Raw genomic sequence first — 5,489 nt, forward strand, 5'->3', positions numbered from 1 at the left:
CGGATCGCACCCCTCAGTGTCGCGCCCGTCCCGGGCCGGGTGTCGCGCCCGTACCGGGCCGGGTGTCGCGCCCGTACCGGGCCAGGACCGGCCGTACCGGGCCAGGACCGGCCACGGGATCGCAACCCTCGGTGTTGCTCCCGCCCCTCGCTCAGCCAGTGAGCGGCCGGTCTGTATGTGGGATCCGAACCCTTGTGGGAGCGCCACCACACTTCCGAAGCGGCGCACTATAGCAGTGCGCCACCGGGCCAGCCCCTAATGGCATTTATTTTTAAGCGGTTTTAAGAATTGATACTGCACATAAAGCATGGTTGATTCAAGGAAGGCACTCAGTAAACAGTCCCTTCTATTAATAGGCAGTTAAGTCCTGTGTCTCTAAGAAGTGGGGGGCGGGGGGGAGAAAGGCAAAAAAAGATGAGATACTGAATATATAATATTAACCTAAAAACGACAGAGTTTGAATGATCTAGGGTAACACTTAACACCACATAAATTTATCACTGCATCTCTTAGACCAGTTCTCTTAATGTTAACAGACTCTAAGTAAGGAATGTTGGCTACTACTGACTTGTGTGGCTTTGACCAAGTTGCTTAACTTTTGTGCCTCTTTTTACTTACATATAAAATGGGGATAATAATACTCCCTACATTGTGAGAGTGTTGTGAAAGTGCCTGAGGTCCTTAGATAAAAGGTATTATGTGAGTACCAGAGTAGTTATTATTAGTCTATAAAGTGCCCTAGAAACCATAGATGAAAGAGATTATTGAGGTACATAGCACTGTGTTTTATTATTATCACTTATTATACCTTTTGTCTTTACCATTTTCAATATTCCAAAAGATATATTTCATAGCCAGACTGCTTCCAACATCGCACCAAGATATTGAGCTGAGTCAGTCCTAAATTGCGAGATGTTTGCATATCATCAATCTTTATGTACAGCGTTCTGATGAAATAATCCTCAGAGACTTGGAGCTTGGTTTCTCAACCTCAGCACTGTTGACATTGGGGCTGGATAATTCTTTGTTTGGGGGATTGTCCTGTTCATCATGGTTGTTTAGTGGTGTCCTTGGCTTCTACATAACTAGATACCAGTAGCACACCTCCACCCCCTTTGTGACGTTGCCAAATGTTCCCTGAAGGGCAAAATCTTCCCCAGTTGAGAACCTCTGAGTTAGCCTAAAATAACTAATTTTAGTGACCCACTTGCCCTTAATAACAAAGGGAAATATGATGATGCTAACAAAACTAATAAAAAGATTTCTTTTAATATGTCAGAGTGAAATTTATTCTAAATGTTAAATCTTAATGTTTTCCAATCCGTGAATTAGCTATGATGTGAAATAGCCTGTTTGCATGCATTGAAATTATTCATAGTCTACTGGGAAATAGCCATTTTGCCTTGAATACAAATATTTCTGAAGCACATGTAAGTCATCCTTTAAAATCAAAATAATACATGTACATAGTACAAAAAGTTAAATTCTTTAATTCTACAAGTATTATAACAAAAGACAGCAATCCCCTACCTACCCTCCCACTCCCAAAACCCTACCCAGAACTTCGAACTCTTTTAACTGTTTCTGCTAATATATATTTTCATAATTATTTTTTAAATGTGTTTTTCCGCTATTTCTACTTCTTGATTTTTCCATTTTTAGACAACCTACTGTGGAAGAAGGGGATTTAGCTCTCTTACACATACTAACTACATGCATACTTTTCTTACTCCCAAACTCCCACTATATTTATATCATCATTTTTGTAAATAAAAATTTGATGTTTATAATATTATGTCTATACAAATATTGTTTATATCTGAGCCATGTGGTGTACTATGATTGCATTCCTTTCTCTTTTTTTTCAGCTATTTTTCCTTGTTGCACAATTGTTTCTTTTGCTTGCCATTAAAACTTGCCTCTTTTATTGTTATTGTTATTGGCTTATTTTTCTATAGACTATTTACCCCCAAATTTTCCTCCTCCTGATGCAGTTAATCACATTGGGTAATCTATCAATTCTACTTCTCTTTTTCTTAGTGAGATCTCTCCTGAAGCCCTCCATCCCCTGCTCTAGTCTGGATTGATTTTAAGGCCCTTTGTTCTGTGATCATCCTGGGATTATGCTTCCCTAATGTATTAGTCCATTTCTGTTGTTTATAACAAAACACACAGAATTGGGTATTTTGTAAGAAAATGAAATTTACTGCTTACAATTTCTCAGACTGGGAAGTCCAAAGTCAAGGGAACACATCTGGTGACGGTCTTGGTGGTGGCAACAGTGACCCAGGGGTCTCACATAGCAAAAATGGCAGAGCAGAGAAAGAGACCTTCTCATGTGCTGTCCTTTTAAAGCCCTCAGAACAACATTCCTGCACACCATAATTAATCCATTCTCTACGGCATGGTCCTACCTCTTCAAGGCCCCACCTTACAGTTACCATAACAGGATTTCCCACCCTCAAGAGTTACAGTGGGAATTTAGCTTTTCATATATGAACTTTGGGGTACACAATTCAACCAATCCACAGCATTCCACCCTCGGCCCCCAAAGTTTATGTCCTTCTCACAGGTAAATACATTCATTCCATCCCCAAAGTCTTAACTTGTTTAAACTCAAAAGTCCAAAGTTCAGAGTGATTCTAAGATATAATGGTGGGACAAACATAGGGTACATATTCCCATTTGAAAAGGGAGAAATAGGCCAAAAGAAAGGGGTAACAGGTCCTAAACAAGTTCAAAACCCACTAAGGCAGGTATTAAATCTCAAAGCTGAAGAAACATGTACCTTGACTCCATATTTGTCCTCCTCTGCACACTGGTATGGGGTTAGGACCCAAGTTCTTGGGTAGCTCCACTTCTATGGCTTTCCTGGTTTGAGGCCATGCTTCAGCTCTCACAGGCTGGTATTGCATACTGGTAGCTCTGGTGGTCCCACTCTCACATTACCACTAGTCATGGCCTTGGTGGGGTTTTTCTGCTGCAACTCTGACCCCACCTTTCCCCATGGTATTTCTCTAGCAAAGGCTCTATGTGGTGAATCTGCCCCTGTGGCAGATCTCTTCCTGGGTCTCCAAGCTTTTTCATACATCCTTTCGACATTAGGGTGGAGGCTCCAATCCTTCACAGCTCTGGCATTCTGTGAGCCTACAGACCTAACACCATGTGGATGCCACCAAGGCTTCTGGCTTGTATTTTCCAAAGCTCTGGGTCCAGCCTACCTGGGGCCAATTTAGCCATGGCTGGAGCAGCCAAAGCAGCCAAGGTGCTGGTGTGGGGAGCGGCATCCCAAGGTGGCCCCAGGCAGTGAGCCTGTGGAGGGTGCATCAGGCCTGTTCCCAAGACCATTCTGTCTCCCCAGGCCTCTGGGCCTGTAATGGAAGGGTTGGCCCCAGAAGCTTCTGCAGTATTTTCAGGGCCTTTTCCCCCTCCTCTTGATAATCCCTTTCTTTTTTACTAATCTTCTTAGCACCATTTCTATCAATGGTGTAATGGAAGGGTTGGCCCCAGAAGCTTCTGCAGTATTTTCAGGGCCTTTTCCCCCTCCTCTTGATAATCCCTTTCTTTTTTACTAATCTTCTTAGCACCATTTCATTTTTCTCCTAAAAAATGCTCTCTGCTTCTCTACCACATGGCCAAGCTGCCAATTTCACAAATCCTTATGCTCTGCTTCATCCCCTCTAATTACGCATTCTGGCTTTATATCATGCCTTTTCTGCCATAACTCAGTGTAGGCTGTTGATAGTAGCCACGCAGCTTCCTAAACACTTTGCTGCTTAGAAATTTCTTTTGCCAAATAACCTGGGTCAGCACCTTGAAGTTCCACATTCCATAAAGCTTTTGAGCATGAACAGAATGCAGCAAAATTCCTTGCCTGTTCATAGCAAGGATGATCTTTGCCCTGGTTTCCAAAAAAACTTATTTCTATCTAAGATCTCCTTAGAATGGTCTTCACAGTCCATATTTCCATAAGCATTCTGGTCACCACCAATTAACCAATCTCTAGAACTTTCCCTGGTTTTCTTGTCTTCTAAACTTTCACCAGATTCTAGGCTTTTTTCTAATTTGTTCCTCCAAATTCCTCCAGCCTCTCCTCAACACCCAGTTCCAAAGCCAATTCCACATCTTCAAGTATTTGTTATAAACAATACCCCACTTCTGGTACTAATTTTCTGTATGAGTCTGTTTCTGTTGCTAATAACAAAATATATAGAAGTGGGTAATTTGTAAGAAAATGAAATTTATTGCCTACAATTTCTGAGGAAAAATCCAAAGTCCAGAGAACACATCTGGTGAGGGTTTTGGTGGTGTTGATAGAGACCCTGGGTTCTCACATTACAAAAATGGTGAGCAGAGAGAGAGAACTTCTCATGTGCTCTCCTTTTAAAGTGCTCAGAACCATGCCCCTGACCATCATTATTAATCCATTCACTGCAGCATGAATGGATTGATCTAATACTACAATCTAATACCTCTTCAAGGTCCCAACTTTCAATTGCCATAATAGGATTTCCCACCCTCAACAGTTACAGTGGGAATTAAGGTTCTGATATATGAACTTTGGGGGACACAATTCAGTCAATCCACAGTACCTAACATCTTGGGAATTGTTTCCTGCATGGACCCTTTGTTTCCTGAATCTTATATTTTCCTCTTTTTTGTCTGTCCCCTTCATTTTAGTGAAATAAATCCTTGGTATATTATGGGGATAGTACTGTATAACAAATTCTTGGAAACCTTGCATGTTGGGGAATGTTTTTAATTTATCTTTACACTTTATTAATAGTTTGGTGGGCACAGAACTCTAGATTGGAAATCATCTTCTGTCATAATTTTGAAGTCATCACTATACTGTCTTCTAGATTCCAAAGTTGCTATCTAGAAGACCAATGGCATTCTGATTCCTTTCTATTTTATCTCTGGAAGTTTTTGGATCTTCTTACTCAGATCTTCTGAAATATCTTAAAGACATGCTCTGATTGGCCTTTCTCCATTACTATGTTAGGCACTCAGTGGACCCTTTTCATTTGCTATCTACCCTTCAGTTGGGAAATGAATTATCCTATTTCTTTGATAATTCTTCCCTTCCATTTTTTCTGTTCTCTCCTTCTGGAACTCCTGTAAAGTAGGTGTTGGACTGCTAAGTGTTCTTTAAATTTTTAATCTTTTCTTTCCTATTTTCCATCTCTTTGGCATGTTATTCTATTTTCAGTGAAATTTTCTGCACTTTATATGCCAACCTTTCTATTGAATTTTCTGTTCCTGCTACCATTTTTTTTTTTTTTAAAAGATGACCAGTAAGGGGATCTTAACCCTTGACTTGGTGTTGTCAGCACCACGCTCACCCAGTGAGCGAACCGGCCATCCCTATGTGGGATCCGAACCCGGGGCCTTGGTGTTATCAGCACCACACTCTCCCGAGTGAGCCATGGGCCGGCCCGACCATTTTTTTTTCTAAGATCACTTCTTTGTTCTCTAATGTTTCTTTT

This window comes from Galeopterus variegatus, unplaced genomic scaffold (genome assembly GCF_000696425.1).
Source record: "Galeopterus variegatus unplaced genomic scaffold, G_variegatus-3.0.2 Scaffold246, whole genome shotgun sequence".
NCBI lineage: Eukaryota > Metazoa > Chordata > Mammalia > Dermoptera > Cynocephalidae > Galeopterus > Galeopterus variegatus.